Source organism: Sus scrofa, chromosome 5 (genome assembly GCF_000003025.6).
Source record: "Sus scrofa isolate TJ Tabasco breed Duroc chromosome 5, Sscrofa11.1, whole genome shotgun sequence".
NCBI classification, from domain to species: domain Eukaryota; kingdom Metazoa; phylum Chordata; class Mammalia; order Artiodactyla; family Suidae; genus Sus; species Sus scrofa.
The window spans coordinates 24,011,225-24,030,034 of record NC_010447.5 but is presented as its reverse complement, the minus strand read 5'-3'; the positions used below and the strand labels follow the sequence as shown (position 1 = coordinate 24,030,034).

At 37.5% G+C, this 18,810-nt stretch overlaps 1 long non-coding RNA gene across 1 annotated transcript in view; it reads right to left on the bottom strand.

Annotated features, from left to right (window-relative positions):
- The window catches only part of LOC106510314, a 50,298-nt gene extending 38,752 nt beyond the window's left edge, over positions 1-11,546 (bottom strand). The window contains exon 1 of the long non-coding RNA XR_002343992.1: positions 11,298-11,546. This is a non-coding gene — a long non-coding RNA (uncharacterized LOC106510314). The remainder of the gene's footprint in view (positions 1-11,297) is intronic.

Sequence of the window (18,810 nt, the reverse complement as noted above, 5' to 3'; positions counted from 1 at the left end):
CAGCTTCAGTTTGCCTCAGCTCTTGGTGACACTCACATGACAAGCAATTGAGTCACTTGGAGAGATATCTGCTACACTCATAAAGAAACAAGCATCAGAGATACAGCTCAATGTATTGTTTGCGGAGGTCACAAGGGTTTGTGTGTTAATTCCTAGGGACAAAACAAACAAACAAACAAACAAACAAAAAAAAACCAACCCCAAATCCTCATGAACTGTGGCTAAAATGTGTGCCACGTCATATACTCCCTACTCACTTTTAGTAATGATTGCTTTTATCACAGACTAACTGGCAGCATTTTACCTTTTTAAATAACTGCTCATTTTCCCTACCCTTCCTCTATTTCCTTTAGCGCTCTCTAAAGGGTACTATTCTTCTCATGTGGCAGATGGACATAACTTTACAAGAAAGTGATTAAGTCCTTACCATCTATGTATACAGACTATTCTTGCTATGAAAACACCTCAGGTAGGGACACAAGAGCAGTATGGCTTTTGAGGTAAACTGTATCTTCTAAATTGAAATGGAAAAATACTTTCAGATGAAATGATTTGCATTAGACTTATGGGTGAGGGGTAGAATATAGAAGCAGAAGGTGGGTCAGAGGACAAAGACTTTGTTATGACCCTTTAGAGGGGGTGGCTGGTGGTGGCAGAGTGGGGCAGAGCAATCAGAGGTGTGATGTGGGAGGAAAGCACAAGCAGTGGATCTTGCAGACTCGGGAGTACCACAGATGGAGCCCTCATTTCTCTCTCCACCAGATACGGCTGATTCTGTTTGAGAACTTATCAATGATGACTTGACACACACACATATATATACACATATATATACACACACACATATATATATACACACACATATATATACACACACATATATATACACACACATATATATACACACATATATATATACACACACACATATATATATACACATTTTTTTTTTTTTTTGCCTTTTTGCCTTTTTCTAGGGCCGCTTCCGTGGCATATGGAGGTTCCCAGGCTAGGGGTTGAATTGGAGCTGCAGCCGCCAGCCTACACCACAGCTACAGCAATGGGGGATCTGAGCCGCGTCTGTGACCTACACCGCAGCTCACAGCAAGGCTGGATCCTTAACCCACTGAGCAAGGCCAGGGATTGAACCCACAACCTCATGGTTCCTAGTCGGATTCGTTAACCACTGCGCCATGACAGGAACTCCTACTTGCCATATTGATCAGGCTTGTCCTATGCCCATCAACTCATCTTTCTCCAGGTCAAAACTGATCCTTTCTTTGAAAGGAAGCGGATGATACATCCTCATTGCCATGAAGGATATTATTAAATGTATTCACCAAACAAAAATATTCTCCTTTGTAAGGACTCATTTCAATATTTCCCTGAGTCCATTTTGAGTTGTTAAAGATGCATTTACTCCTTCATTGTATTTATGAGTGACTACTATGTGTCGCTGACTGAATTAGGTGCTGGGGAAAGGTGCATGCCTGATCAGAAAGCTTACAGTCTTTCGTGAGAAAAACTTAGACATTAAATGAGAACTTGATTTCAATTTAAAATGTGAATTACAGGAGTTCCCGTCCTGGCGCAGTGGTTAACGAATCCAACTAGGAACCATGAGGTTGTGGGTTTGATCCCTGGCCTTGCTCAGTGGGTTGAGGATCTGGCATTGCCGTGACCTGTGGTGTAGGTTGCAGATGCGGCTCGGATCCCACGTTGCTGTGGCTCTGGAGTAGGCTGGTGGCTATGGCTCTGATTCGATCCCTAGCCTGGGAACCTCTATATGCCGCCGGAGCAGTCCTAGAAAAAGAAAAAAAAATGTGAATTACAATCACAGCAATAAATTAGTTCACCTCATAGTAAGTCTCTTGTGTGGGGCAGAGTGTTTTCATTTGAAACATTTCTCTTTCATAATACTCTTTTCTTCTGTCCAAAATAAAAGTTGAAGGGTTCAATTCTGCAGCTGATGGAACTCAAGTGGAAAAGATTAGGTGATTCTCCAAAATCTTTTACATGCTCATTGTTCTCTGTCCTTAAGGAATACATGTCCTGTTATTATTACTTGGCACAGCAATTTGTTGATTAAATAATTAATCCATACTTCTTATTTTTAGTATGGATTATAATTCAGATTTACCACTATGTGGATATGATGTTTTAATATTTTTTAACCAAAAATTTCAAAAGTATAAAATTATAAGAAATTCTGAATAGTATGAAAAGTATAGAAAACTAGAAAAGAGTTAATTAAGGTAATAGGTAATTGAGGAATTAAGGTGGTCAGAATAGGTTTTCTCATTGGAGTAGTGGAACTTGGAAAATAGCTAAGACATGAATTACTCTAAAATCACTTAAGGGACTCTTTAAAAACTCCTCCTAATCATACCACATACAAAATGTCTTATTCTTTAGATTATTCTGCCCTCATAGTGACACTGCATGGCCCTCCTTCCTGCTGTACAGGGAAGTCTGTCTTGTCTAATGTCTTCCAACTAATAAGAAACAATGCTGAGATGCAGACTCAGGTTTTCTGGTTTCACCTCTGCTGAGTCTACTATACTCCACGACAACACCCTGCCCTTCACCTGCTCCCTCTGAATGTGCTTGACCATTCCAATGGTTCTCCATGATCAATGATGAGATAAAAGGAATCAAATTCTTAGTATCAAGACCCTACTTATAGAGAGAACTTCAGAAGTTTTGCAAAAGTAATTCAATGCCAAACGCAGAAAAATTAGAAAATCTAAAGAGACTGTAAAAAATATACATGATTTCATTAGTCACATATAACCAATTTTAATGTACATATATAACTTTCCAGACTTTTTCTGTATCTTATTTTTTTCTACAAAATGAGATTATGTAATACTTCTATTGCACAAAGTGCAGTTTAAAAATTTCACAGCATATTTTGTACATTACCCTCTATTGATATTTCTCTACTATGTGATTTGGAGGATGAAATATTTCTTTTGTAATAATGTACGTGAATTTATTAATTTAACCAATCTTCAATTGTTAGGTACCATTTTTTTCTGCCAATATGCATATGGTGGCAGTGGCATATTGATATAGTTCTCTGGAAAAAAAAAAAAAAAAGAAGCCCTGATTTGTAATGTTTGCCAAATTCCATGGTGTTTAGTATTTCCACGATGGCCCATTTCAAGTTTCCAACTGTCTCACAACTGGCTTACAAATTTCCTGAAAATTTAGCAGTGGTTGTAAACTTGTAAGTACTGACTCTGGCATCCCTCTGCATGGCCAAAACTGCATCCTTTGAAGCCAAAACTTTCTCCTATCTCTTTTGGTTTTGATTTATACATAAAAATAATTTAATGATAATGGAGTGGTGCATGCAAATTTATTTCATTGTTTATGAAGATTATGACTTGTAATAATTATTGGTATTCCCATACTTTTTCTTAACCAAATATTGGTAGTTTTTCTCTGTCTCTCTGTCTCTTTCTCATTTGTGTTTAAAGTTCAAAGGAAACTAGGACAATCACTGAAAGGCACATAGTATTCTGAGGTTACTTACATTTGCAAATTTGAAACACTCTCAGGACCAGATGCAGTAGTGTAATAGATAGATGCAGATTGTAATATCGGCTCTACCAATTAAGCGTGTTAAATTTGGACTATTTAGGAAATTCCCATTGTGGCTTAGCAGAAATAAACCTGACTGGTATCCATGTGGTTGTGGGTTTGATCCCTGGCCCTGCTGAGTGGGTTAAGGACCCGGTGTTGCTCTGAGCCATGGCGTAGGCCCGCAGCTGCAGCTCCAATTCAACTCCTAGCTTGGGAACTTCCATATGCTGCAAGTGTGGCCCTAAAAAGCAAAATAAATAAATAAATAAAAGAAACAAACCAACACATTTGGGCTATTTAATAGTATCTCTGACGCTGTTTTCCTCACCTCCAATGCAGAAACCTTGATGTTTATTTCACAGGATTACTGTGAGAGTGGGTCAAGAAGATTTAAAGACTCTTGGGGGTCAAGAAGATTTAAAGACTCTTGGGGGTGGGATGCAACATAATGACCTTGGGATAAGTGAAAGGCACAACAGTCACAACTCCATAAGATAGCACAGGGGCGGGGGGGTGGGGCTGTTAGAGACAAAGTTACAAAGAGCAGGCTGGGCTTCAGAGGGCAGCTTTTGTAAGGAAAGCCAAGTGGAAGTGGGTAGATGTCACAGACTTTCTGTGGATTGGCCAATTTGATTAATTTTCAGGCTCTAGCGGATATCATCTGTCCCTTGCTGTTTGGTATCCGGCCTCAGGGGAGGTTAGGGCTGATGTATAGTGGCTCGAAGTATGAGAACTTGAAGGAAATGCATGGGATGTGACTTAACCAGCTGCTTAAGGGAACTAATCAGCCTCTAGCCAGGGCTTCAAAACTGGGTCCTGACAGCAGGGAAATATGTCTAGGTGAATAAATAGAGCTTAATGTACATGAGGCTCAAAGCCTATTTTTCTTTCTCCTTCACCCTCCTTTAAAGGCTCTCATAGGAGAGGGAAATGAACATTATCCACAGAAGCTGCAACAGATTCGTTTTTTTAAAAATTGCAGTATGGTTGATTTACAATGTTGTGTTAATTTCCGCTATACAGCAAAGTGATTCAATTATACATATATACATATATCTGTATGTTCTTTATAATATTATTTTTATATCATTTTCCCTTATGGTTTATCTCAGGATATTGAATAGAGTTCCCTGTGTTATACAGTAGGACCTTGTGGTTTATCCATTCTGTATGTAATAGCTTGCATCTGCTAACTCCAAACTCCCAGTCCATCCCACTCCCGCTTGCCTCCCGCTTGGCAACCACAAGACTTGTAAGAGAGTACTTTTTAACCTTTGTGTGGTTTCATCTGTAAATTGAATGTTGGGATAACAATGATTCTTAACATTTTAGAGTCCAAGTCTCATTGAGAATCCTTAGAAAGCTATTAACAACCTCCTCTGAAATGTGTAAGACTTATATACAGAAAATTTTGCTGCAGTTTTGTTGCTTTATTTTGCTTCTTTAGAATCTGCACTTTACAGAAGCATTTATTTTGGTATTAGACAGCTTACTCTCCTTCCATTTCTTTTCCAGTGGAGCAGCTTGGTTAAAACAGATTATAGGCCTTCAGTAAAAGCATGTTAGTTACTACAGGGCACTGAAACAGAAAGCTACCCGATTAGCCTGGCTAAAATTATCCACCAAATAATCCAGGTCAGTAATGAGCCTCTCCTTGTCAAACTGCGTACAATGGACTTTCTTTAATCCTCAATAAAAGTGAAACTTCTTCCTCAGTTTCAATCAAGGATCTTGAGACTTGTTTTCTGGAAAGCCACAGATTTTTGAACACAGTGAAAAAGAAATTTACATTTTGTTTCCATTTCTTTTAAACCTCTTGAAGAAATTCTACTTTTTATAAAGTAATGACATTATAGCAATAGACATGGCTTATTTCAAAATAACTGGCAAAAGTCTTTGATGTCATTACATTCTGATGTATTTATAATAATTAATTTAGCAAATATTTATTAAGTACCAACTGTGTCTCAGGACCTCTCTTAGGTCTCAGAGATATATCAAGGAATAGGAAAGATAATCACTGCAATGAGCCATAATGATGTGTAGCACTTCTAACTTGAGTCAACAAAAAAACCCAGATGTGATGCAAACCTTTCAAATGCTCTACCTAACCATAAGGCCCCAACATTTTTCTTCCCAAGACTAGCTATTTTTCTTGTTTTAAAGTTCCAAAGACATAAATTTCCTTCAAGTTTCCAGAACAGACACAAAATAGAAAAATATTTTTGATGGCCTCCTAATTTACATATGCAACAAACATACTGAGGACCTACTCTAGGCCACTGATTGTGGATGCAGCAGTAAACAATTGAGACCTGGTCCCAGGCCCTCTAGTAAGCTGTGAGAGAAGAAAACTAGGAACTATCTACATTTGGAGACATCAGTGATTTCATCTAGTTTATGCCAAAGAGAAATGGCACATCTGCCAGTTTCTCTAAGACTTTCTTCAAAATAGTAAGTGAAATATCCACATTTCTGGAGTGGATGATATAGGCAGGCACAAACCACAAACGAAGGCAAAAACCACTTCTCCTGTTTCCAAAGCATAGACTCCTTGAAGTCTCTCCAATTTGTGTTACATCTCTACTTGGCAGTACAATAAAAAAACAAAAAACCTCAGAGAACTTCAGCTTTTGCATTGGATGTTAGAGTGAGCATTTACAGGACCTTCAGACCTTTTCTCAAAATTCTTCTTTCCTCTAAACATTAGACAGGCGCTAACATGGTTCTGTAACATGATCCAATTCAGTGGCCACAACCACTCAGTAAGAGATGAACACCTAAACCAGACTGAACCAATACATCTTCCTTCTGGGGATCTGGAATCTATAATTAAGAATGTTAAGAAAAGCATACATTAAAGAAAGGGACTTTTCAGAACTACCTAATAAGAGGAAGGATACATTTTTTTCCCCTACTGTTTCTCAGATAAAAATTATTCTAGACATAATACAGTAACACAACAAGCATATGCCATTTTACTGTCCACATTAGTGCCTCAAGCTGCTGTGCCATTGTCTTAATATAAATACTTTAATAATTCAATCTTATTAATTTGCCAACAATTTGTCCAAAAGACACTTTTCAGCATGATACACACAAAATGAAAGAAAACTCATTTAGAGCAACCCTGAATCCCATCTTTGGACCTCCTTGGAGGCCCATGTTCCAGGATCTTAGAGGATGTATTTTTCTTTCATTACTCAAGCATTCAGTTTTGATATCTATTCCTTCCCAACCCGGAAATGACTTGGCTCTCCTCGCAGACACAGTGGACTCCCACTGATCTGGAATATTAGTGAGAACTGAGGTCGGCGGGAGAGAGGAAAGGCTGCCCCTTGTGAATTATAATCTTGCTTTCCAAGGGCCAGATACACATGAACCATGGGGTACAGTTTGTATTGGGACCTCCACCGCCCCCAAAGCTGTGGCTTGATTTCTTCACTTGTCCCACCTATTAGTTCACTGTGTTCCAAAGTTTCGTTTTTAAATACATGGTGGCTAAGACTAGTTAAGGGTGTGGGGAAAGAGCAGCTCCATTTTTCCAAGTCTGATTCCCATACCTCTAAGTGCACTGATGGCAGTGCCTGTCATTTTTCAGATTTTTGTGTTTACTTTCAAACATAATAAATGACCATGGAATATTAAAGCTAGCAGGGCCCTTACTGATCATCAAATCCCCCTCTTCATTTTGTGGACCACATGACTAAGTTTCAGAGAGGTGAATGAATTTGTCCAAGGACATGCAGTTACTTAGCAATGGAAGTAAGGCCTTATATCCAGGACTCCTGCCTCTAAAATCATTGCTTTTTATGATGCCAGGTTTATCTTTTTCCCTGAAGACAGTGAAGGGGAAAAGACTGCCATGTTTCTTTTTAATCTCAGAAACAGCTAAGTAATATTTTTCTAGGTAGCAAGCTGTTACCCATTGCTTTTTTCCTGAAATTTTAAAGTAATTCTCATGAATTATTCCAAGCACATGGAAATCAGGCATCAAAGGAGAAAAGCAGCAATAATAGAATACAAAGCTGCAAGCAGGAGCCTCTCCTTTAAATGGAGGATATTTAATTTTCAATTACTTGCTTGCAAGAAGACAGCCAAAATGCCTCAGAACTAGTTAATATCCAATATGAAATCTTCCCTGCTGCTTCTGCTAGCCAACATTTCATTTCTTCTTGTAACCACCTCTGAGTTTATTTCTTTAAAAATTCAAAGAGATAATCCTTGTCTTGATACTCAATTCTGGGTATTGCTGCATCGAGCAAAAATGTGTATCCTGTTCCTGGAACACTCTCCTATTGCTTGTATTCTTTTTCTTTGGACTGAGTTGAGGTATTGGGAATTTCAATCACTGTAAAATTTGAGGAAAACACTGTTCTCATATTTTAAAAAAAGGTGGAAACATGAAGCAGCTCCCTTAGGATGGATTAGAAAGCCCCAAATGAGTAGAATATTATAGTTATCTGATGGTTTTAGGAACACAACATTTCTCCATCTTCTAAAAATTAGACTTGTATACTTATGTGCTCCAAATGATTCTGATATTAATAAACAACACTGTCTTGATAAATCCCTGGTACTAATCTGCTAGGTATTTCAATGCTGTCAGAAGATGCAAAATGAAACATGAAGTTAAATAGCAATAGAAATAGAGCTGATGGGTTTATCCAGTGTGATTGTCTTTATCCATCAACCTTAAAGTTCAGAATCAAGTCCAAGACCTGTCTACAAACGTTCCTTTCTGGCATCATCAGAAAATGAGGACTAGGCTGAAGGGATCAGAAGCCCTGTCAGCATGCCACTCTTAAGAATGTACTGTCATTTTCCAGTTCAATAAAATATTGTTATTTCACACAGGGATAATAAATTATTATACTTCTTGCTAATAGGAATTTGTGCTACCAAATTATTTTTGCATTTGTACAATCTCACCTCATCTCAGAACTGAGGAAATGCAAACCTTCTCTGTATCAATTAATCTTTACATCAACCCCTGCAAATAACCTGCAGGAGAAAGCAGTCACCTCTGGGAACATCGGGCAGATAAAAAGAGATGTGGCTAAGGCAAAGGCAGAATTCTCAAAAACAGACCTATTTCTGACCTAAATGTTGCCAAAGAAGCAGATTCCTAGATGTATCTTGGGGCCTGAGGCTGCCAGGAATGTTTTCTGGGTGGTCACAGAGCTCATTAATCACTTCACTGTATTCACTAGCCTGGTGGCAGATTGATGAGTAGAAGCCTTGAGGAGTGGGTAAACCTGGCAAATCTCATCAATTTATTGGCTTGCCCATATCCTTCCAAAACCCAAACTTTTTTGCATGTCATATGAGGCATTTCCTGATTTAACCCTGAACCCCTCTTTATCATCTCTGACTATTCCCTTTGTCCCATCCTAAGCTTTCCATTTTGCTTCTGTGCTTTTGTAAATTCTGCTTACTTGGTTGTAATTCCCTTCTTCCCTTTGCTAAGCTGGTGAACCATACAGTTTTCAAAACTCAGCTCAAGCTCCTCTTACCGCAGATGGTGGATTACTTCCTTGGTTCCATCCTCATCCCACAGTTTTGTAACTTTTTTTTTTTTTTTTTTTTTTTTTACCATTCTGTAACCACTGTTTACTACTGTAACAACTGTTTACCACTGTAACTATTGTTTACCATTATAACCATTGCTTCTATTTGTAATTGTTGTTTACTACTGTGTAACTATTCTGTAAGGGCAGGAACCAACCCATTCATGGTCTTAGCACAGAGCACAATACCTGGCACATGACTAGTGCTTAATGAACATTTGGTCAATAAATGAGCAAATGGGTCCAGCCAATCTATGTCTAGATTGTGGCCAATGATGCTAAAGTTAATCATACTTTTAGTTGTACAATCAAATTATAAACCAAATGTGGTGTTCTCAGTCCCAAGAGCCTAAAATTTGGATTTGGAAATTAGGTCAAGAGGCAATGAAAATCTAGACAGATCCAAAAGCCAGGCTAAGTATGGAGTTGGAACAAAGGTTCCACTTGAGTGATTGACTTTTCCACAGCAAAAATGAAAAACAGACAAGAACACCAATCTGAAGTTAGGACTGAAAATGACAGAGTAGTCCAAGAAGAATGGGAAAAAAGACAGTTGTGGACACTAAATGGTCACAAACATGTTCCAGCTCCAGGTGTCCGACTATACAGAGCAGAGTTACAGAAAACTTACTCTGGGTTCAGCAACAGAAAATTAAGTCACCAAGGGCACAATAGGAATCCAGTCTGTAAATATCTCAGAAAGAAGGAAGAAAATCTAGAAGAACTAAGAAACAGATCAACAAGCATGCCTCATGCCAAGCCATTTACTTGTCTATTTCTACCTGTATTTTTTCCTGCCAAGGACAAACCCTAGACATAGAATTTAAAGGACTATCCATACCTGCAGAGCAGTGAGAGTGGTGTTTAATAGTTAAAACTGTGGAGTCTGACTGCTTGGGCTAAAAGCTTCAATCCATCGCTTTCCAGCTGTGAGGCATTAGTCAATTACTTAACCTCTGTGAGCTGTAAAATGGGGCTGAAAATAGCACCTACTTCAGAGAGCTACTGGGAAGACTGAGTTAATCCACTGGAAGAACGTACCTCAGAGACTGGACGATTCAGAATGGGTAGCCAGACAGTTAATTCAGTTAATTATACTTTTAGAAACATTCAGGGTAAAAAACACACATTTAATTTTTCATGTTGAACTAAACGAGGTTCTCTTTCTATTTATCTGCTTTTATCAGATAATTATCACAGTCCTCCCTTTAAAACAAAAACGTATACCAACTAAAAAAGGTAACACTTTTGTTACTGAAAGTGGGGTCTGGCTGCTTGCAGCTCTACAGCCAATAAAGAGGCAAGGTTGATGAAAGCAAAGTTTGCTTTATTTCAGAGGCCAGGAACTGGGGTGTGGAGGAGGGAATGGGAGGGTGGATTCCTGTCAAAAGGTCAACTCCCCCCACTGACAATCAGTGGGCAAGACCTTTTAAAGGGGGAATTTCAGGAGTGTATAGGCAGAGGGAGGGGGCTATGTGTAGAAACAGCACGGTCAGCTCCTACGGTCATTTTGAAACTGGTCCTGTGGTGGTCTAACCAATGTTACCTTCCTGATTGTTTTCAGTACAGTTAATTTTCAGTTCCAGGCTCAGTTTTTTCCCATTTCTTTGAGGCCAGCTCTTGGGAATTATGGCAATTTATGTCATGGCTACAATCTAGGCATCATGTAGTTAACTTCTTCTACCTGGTGTGGGTTTCAGTTCTCTGTGCAAGACTCACAGGATAGGGCACAGAATATTATCTGTAGCTCTTGAGGAAGAATGAAAGGTCCTAGACTTTGCTAAACTACAATTATTTGGTTTCCTTTGACTGTTTTGCATTTGCAAAAAGAACCAGTTTGGGAATTTCAAAAGAGTTTCATCCTAACCAATTTTCTCATAGCCTTAAGAGTACTGTTGATCACACTTTACAAAAGGCAACAAGAATAACAATCACGCAAATGGAATACACATTCATACACCAGAAGACAGAACTGGTACACATCCTCCAAGAGGATGACCAATACAGAATCCCAAATACTTTCCAAATACAAATGGTCCTCAACAGCAGACACACATCAGAATCAATTGTCAAATGTCCAAATAGCATTTTGTGCTCAAAAGAAAAGTTTGCCCGGCTGCACACCGGTGAACTTACTTAGTCTTGGAGCTCGTCAGCTCGTCCAGATACATCTTTGCTTCTACCAAGGGAATGTGCAAATTGGCAGCCAGTGCAGATAAGGGAGAAAAGGGGGGGATCCTCAAAATGGTTTCAGCAGCTGCCAGGAACTGGCTGCTTCCCACCACCAAATCCCCCTGTCATGACCAGCTAGCCAGGAGGAGCTGGCTCATTGCACCCATCCCAGTGCATTGTTATGGCGGGGAAGCGCTGCTCTGAAAAACCCGAAAAGCCAAATACTGCGAGAACGCAACCGCCTCACGTTGGGCATTAAAAACTGTTACCGAAAGTGGGCTCAGCTGCTCAATGCTCTAAAACCAATAAAAAGGCAAGGTTGATGGAAAGGCAAGTTTGATTTCAGAAACCAGCAAAGGGGTGTGGAAAAGGGTGGGACAGGAATTCCTGGCTTTTAGAATTCCTCACACTGACAACCAGTGGGCAAGACCTTTTAAAGGTTTCAGGGCTGTATAGGAGGTGGGAGAGGACTACATGTAGAAACATCTCAGTCAGCTCTGACAGTCACCTTGAAGTTGGTCATGTGGTGGTCTGACCAGCAGCATCATCTTGATTGTTTTAAGAACAGTTGATCTTCAGTTCCAGGGTCAGTTTGTTCCCATTTCCTGGAGACCAGTTCTCAGAATTGTGGCAGCTACAATATCTAGTCAATCATCATGCAGTTAACTTTTTCCACCAGGTGGGGGTTTCAGTATCAACAAGACAGCTCACAGGATATTACTTACAGCCCTTGAGGAGGAACGAAAGGTCCTTGACTTTGCTTATTAACTAAATTATTATCATTTGGTCTTATTTGACTCTTTTTTTTTTTTTTCTTTGCCTCTGCATTTTCTCACTTCTCTGATTAAATTTATTCTTTGACTAAAGTTTTTCTACAGACTAAAGGCAGATGGAGGACATGCGTGGAGGAGAACCATGGGGTCTTGCTCCTTTTCACTTTGAGCAGAAATAAGAACATAAAAATATATAACCTATCTAAAACTTTACAAAAGAGGTAGAGTTTTATTTGCTAGTTGATGTATTAGTTCTAATAAGGGTTTGGTTACAGTTTTTTTTTTTTTAAGGCAGTTACTTAAACAATAGAGCAATACAAAATATCATTTAATTTTGTGCAAAGGCAGTTAAGGAGTGGCCCCATTGTTGTGCAGCCTTCTGGACTTCCAGTTTTATGTTCCACCATCCCAAACTAAAATTCAGGCACTTGATTACTGCAGGGGAAGTAGAGATAATGGGCAGGGATGGGGTGGGGGGGCAACTATCCACTTTTGCCAGAGCTGGTTTTCATGTTCATGTGCCCAAAGAGCTGGGATGTTATTCTCATATCTCTACTATGATAAAAGCGTATATATGAATGAAGAATGTTTGCCTGTTAATGATTCATGAACTCAAAACTGAACTTTCACTTGTTTGTCTATATCCTTGAACTTTGTGTCAAGATAATTGTTACCTCTGACCCAAATGAATTTCTCTCTTTGTGGAACTATTTCTCGGGCTAAAAGTCCAATTTCTATATCAGAAACAATATTCGTGAGGTGTTTACTTGTACAATCAAGTCACAGAAACCTGGAAGTACTTAAAACTGCCTTTTTCTGGATCAGTGGCCTTTTGTCCTGCTTTAAGTACCTTCTCCCTACCTGGCAAACTCTTACTTATTCTTTAAAACCCATCTTAAATCTTTCATCTTAGTGAAGTCTCCTCCAACTCAACCTGGGCACATTCGGCCTTGCCCTTGCTTATACTCTCACAGCACATTGGCGTTGTCTCTGGTGTCATATGTGGCACGTTGTATTGAGACTACTTGCATTCCTGCCCTCTCAAGCTGACTGTGAAATTAGGAAGGTGCAAAGGCTTTCAGGAAGATTTCTTTAATGAATGAATAAATTGATACATATGGTGTTATTTCCCTGAAAGTTCCTTCGATTAACAGAAATAAGACATGAATAATAATAACCACATTGGGAAAGGTGGTTCCAATGGCAGTGGCAGCTACTACTATTTTTCAAATGTAATAAGAGTGTCTGAGGCAGGAACTTGATATATAACATGTAAAATACCTTTAAAAACCTTTAAAATTAAGTAGTATTATCCACACTTTACAGCTGAGACAACTGAGGCTCAGATTGCCTAGCCTGCAGGTGGTGGAGCTGTCTATCCCAAATTCCACTACAAATTGTATTTCTTAATTAGCACTGCATTCTCTTGGATTAGGCAGGGATCACTACCCTCTTTGGACATCTTTTTTTTAAATGCAAACACTCTGAGAAGCACTATCACTCAAGTTCCTGACACAAGGGTAGGCTTCCTTCATTAGATCCCTTTTGTTATGATAAAAGGAGATGGAAATGCACAAAAATACTGAAGGAGGAGACAAAGTTAGAATTAAGAGTAGAGAACCTTGGCCATGTTCACTGTCATGGTCTAGCCTTACACTGGCCTTCTCCAAAGGATTAGGCTATGTCAGTGAAACATTGTTTCCTACTTTCCCAGCTTCCTTGAAGATTTTATATAATTTGCACAATAGGCATCTTTCTTGGGCTTGATCTTTTGCTTTTTGTAAGAAAATGTATTTAATGTAATCACTGGCATTATTACTTACAGTTCTCTACATAAAAGAGAACCTCTATGACAATCTTAGACCAAATTCACAAGGTAAAACAAGGCAGAGTAACTAATCAGAAATTATGGAAGATAAAAAGCCAAAATATTAATAGATATTAGTGATGTTTAGGGGTAAGATTCTCTTAAGTGTGTGTGAGAGAAAATGGTAATGAATAAAATCTGATTTTCTCATTAATTTGAAGGATGTATGCAACTATAGATCTACCAGCAGCATGGTGACTGATGGATTAGTTTCAGAGCAGAAGAATCTTTGGTGCCATTTAAAAAAAAGATCGGAGTTCCCGTCGTGGTGCAGCAGAAACAAATCTGACTAGGAACCATGAGGTTTTGGGTTCGATCCCTGGCCTCTCTTGGTGGGTTAAAGATCCTGTGTTGCCGTGAGCTGTGGTGTAGGTCACAGACGCGGCTCAGATCTCGTGTTGCTGTGGCTCTGGTGTAGGCTGGCAGCTGTAGCTCCAATTAGACCCCTATCCTGGGAACCTCCATATGCCACTGGTGTGGCCCTAAAAGGACAAAAAGACAAAATAAAATACAATAAAGATCTACTATGATCAGTTTCCCACCATGTGTCATGTTTATAGGGGTCCATGAGCTCATGAAACAATGAATGGTAAAGAGCAATAACTGCTAAAATTTTACGTTGAATTACTTCATTGTGTTAGGAAAGTTTTTTTTCATATTGCTTTAATGACTTGTCCTAAAATAATACTCTTTCTCCAGCAACACTTGATTAATAAAGTCAAAGCAATTATTTCTATACCTTTTCCACCCACACACTGCCAATGAAAACAATTAGATAAATGAGTTAACAGGATATTCTTTTAAAATAATTGGTCTATTTTCAACATTAAATTTAAATGAGGAAATACGACTCATTCTCATAGTCATTTTACTTTTTAAAATGATGCTATCTATAAGTTAATGCAAAATTTCAATATTACCACAAAGATTTCTCAGTGATTTATGATTGAATGTTTTGAAAACATTTTTATTAGATACAATTATATATCATGCTCCACTCAATTAAATTATTCTTCCTTATTCACGTTAGAATTCTGGTATTCAGTTGTTTGGGTTTCTTATTATTGTGAAGAAATTTTTTAACTCTTATATCTAGTTCAACCACGTGGTTATTACTACTGTTGTCTCTTTTGAAAGATATGTTTTTCTATTTCAATGCTCTGGCATGTCTGCATTTGTTCTTAGGGTTGTCTGCTTCCTATAAAGGACTATAGCTTTGCAGTTAAGTGGGGTTTTTTGCCACTTTATATTTATTTATTTATGTATTTATATTATAGTTGATTTATAATGTTCTGCCAACTTCTGCTCTACAGCAAAGTGACCAGTTATATATGTATAACTTCTTTTTCTGTTATCCTCCATCCTGATCCATCACAAGTGATTGGATATAGTTCTCTGGGCAATACAGCAGGATCCCATTGCCCATCCACTCCACATGTAATGTTCATCTACTAGCCCCAGATTCCCAATCCATCCTCCCCCCCCCACCAAGCAAATACAAGTCTGTCCTCCATGTTCATGATCTGTTTCTGTTTTGTAGTGGGACATTTGTGCCATATTTTAGACTCCACGTATGTGACATCATATGGTGTCTGTCTTTCTGACTTACTTTATTCAGTATAAGTGTCTCTAGTTCCATCCATGTTGCTGGAAATGACATTAGTTTGCCCATTTTATGGCTGAGTAGTATTCCATTGTATATATTTACCACATCTTCTTAACCCATTCATCTGTCAATGGGCATCTAGGTTATTTCAATGTCTTGGCTATTTGAATAGTGCTGCGATGAACATAGGTGTGCATGTATCTTTTTGAATGAAAGTTCTGTCTGGATATATGCCCAGGAGTGGGATTGCTGGGTTATATGGTGGTTCTATATTTAGTTTTCTGAGGTATTTCCATACTATTTTCCATAGTTATTGTACAAATTTACATTCCCACCAATAGTGAAGGAGGGTTCCCTTTTCTCCACATGCTCTCCAGCATTTGTTGTTTGCTGACTTGTTAATGATAGCCACTCTTACTGATGTGAGGTGATACCTCATTGTTGCTTTGATTTACTTTTCTCTAATAATCTGTGATGCTGAGCATTTTTTCATGTTCCTGCTGGCCATCTGTATGTCTTCTTTGGAGAAATGTCTATTTAGGTCTTCTGCCCATTTTTTTCAATTAGGCATAGTAAGTTTTAAAATTGGAAGGTGTGGGCCCTCCAAATTTATTGTTCTCTTTCAACATTATTTTCATTATTCAAGATATTTTGCATATTTATATGAACTTCAGGGTCAGCTTGTCAAGTGTATGGAAAAACACCATCTAGGATTTTGATAAGAATTGAATTAAAACACAGGATATCTTTGAATCTATTTATATCTAATTTCTTTCGAAGTTTTGTAGCTTATTAATGTAAAAGTCTTACACTTATTTAGATAAACTTATTCCTAAGGATGTTATTATAAATTGAATTGTTTCCTTAATTTCATTTTTGGATTGTTCATGGAAAGTGTATAGAAATATAATTGGATTTTTATATTGATCTTTTATCCTGTAACCTTGTCAAATTCACTTATTACCTCTAATAGTTGTGGGGCTAGGGAGGTTCTTATGATTTTTCATATGTAAGATTATGTCATCTGTAAATAGAGAAACTTTTACTTCCTTCTTTCAAATACAGAAGATGTTCATCTCCTTTTCTTGTCTAATTCCTCTGGCTAGAACTTCTAGTAAAATGTTGAATAGAATGGACTTCCTTGCCTTGTTCTTAATCTCAGGGAAAGCATTCAATCTTTCACCATTAGGTTTGATGTAAGCTGTGGAGTTTTTACACAAGCCCTTTGACAGGCTGAGGAAATTCCTTTCTATCTTAGTGTGTTGAATGTGTTGACAAATATTTTTAAAGTATATGTTAGATAATCATGTGGGTTTTGACATTCATTATATAAATCTGTGTATTATATTGATTGGCTCTTGAACCAAACTTCATCTCTGGGAAAAAAAAAATCCCACTTGATCATTTTGTATAATGCTTTTCATGCACTGTGGATTACTGTGCTAGTATTTTGTGGAGGCTTTTTGCATTTATATTCATAAACAATATTAGTCTTTAATTTGTTCCTCTTGTAATGTCTTTAATTTTTGTATCAGTGTAGTGTAACCTAATGGAATAATTTGAAAAGTGCTCCCTCTTCTTCTATTTTTTTTAATTGTTTGTGAAGTATTGTTATTCTCCTTAAATGTTGGTAGAATTTAAATGTTTTGGAATTCATCAGCGAAGCCATTCAGGATTGGGATTTTCTTTGTGGGCATTTTTTTTTTTTTTGATTACTGATTGAATCTCCTTACTTGGTGTAGGTCTACTTAGATTTTCTATTTTTTCTTGAGTCAATTTCAGTTGTGCCTTTCTGGGATTTGTCATTTTGTCTTGGTTATCTAAATTGTTGACAATTGTTTATAGTTTTCCCTTTATAATCTTCTTTTACATTTGTCATGTTGGTAGTAATGTTCTCTCTTTCATCTCTGATTTTAGTAACTTAAGTATTTTTTTTTTCTTGGCCAGTTTAGCCAAAAATTTGCCAATTTTGGTATCCTTTCTGATAGGAGCTCAGGAAAGCTGAATGGCACTAAACTATACCAGGTGTTGGAGTAGCCAGTCAAGAAAATAAGCCAAAGTAATAGTCAAGCCTTTAATCACTTGCTGAGATAGAATAAGAAAGAGACTAAACCAAAGAAAATGCTGATTCTCCTCTGTTCCATTTTCCCCATGGAACAACATTGGTCAAGGATTAAGTTTAATTAGCAGAGATGTGGGAATCATCTCACTGTAGAGGAAGTCCTGAACAAAAGGCTTCTGAAATTTTACATACCCAGGAGCCAGGTGAAAGAGAAAGATAAAGGCAAGGAGCAGGCAAGTACTGACATAATGTGAAGAAAGTTGTCATCCTTTCCCTGGATGGCCTCTAATGCAGGCTCTAGATGAAGAGGTCTTTGAATAAAGGTATCTGGGCTAGTAATGCTGAAAGTATAATTTGTATGATTCAAATCCTTTTAAATTTATTGATATTTGTTTTACAGGCTAACATATCAATCCTGTAACATAACAATACAAGAATGTTCCTTGTATACTTGAGAAGAATGTATATTCTACTGTTGTTCTGTGGAGTGTTTTAAAAATGTCTATTAGGTCCAGTTGATTAAATAATGTTCAAGTCTCCTCCTTTCTTGATGATATTTTGTCTAGTTGTTCTATTCATGATTGAAAGACGGTTATTGAGATCTCTATTATTGTTGAATTGTATATTTATCCTCTCCATTTTGTCACTTTAGTTCTGTATTTTGGGACTCTGATTATGGTGTGTATTTATATATAATTAGTATATGAATATGCTAAATAATGTAGTAGCAAGTATAATAATATATTAATTAAATTATTGCTTTATACAGTTGTCCTTTAATTCAGATAGGAAAAAGTGTTTTAAATAAACAAAAAAATTATATTGTCTTATATATTTACCTATGTAAATATTTTTACTGGTTCTCTTAAAAATTCATATGGATTTGAGTTTCTGTCTAGAGTCATTTTATTTTAGCCTAAAGAAAACCCTTTAGTATTTCTTATAGGACAGGTCTTCTAATGATAAATTCTTTCAATGTTTGATTACATGGGAATGTCTTAATTCATTTTTCTTTGTTGAAGAATAGTATGTTGGATATAGAATTCTTGGTTGGCAGGGTTTTTTTTCCATGTATTTTGAAAATGTCATTCCACTGCTTCTGATGAGAATTAGCTGTTAATATTATTGAAGAATTGCCTATGTGCTTGTCACTTCTCTCTTGTGGCTTC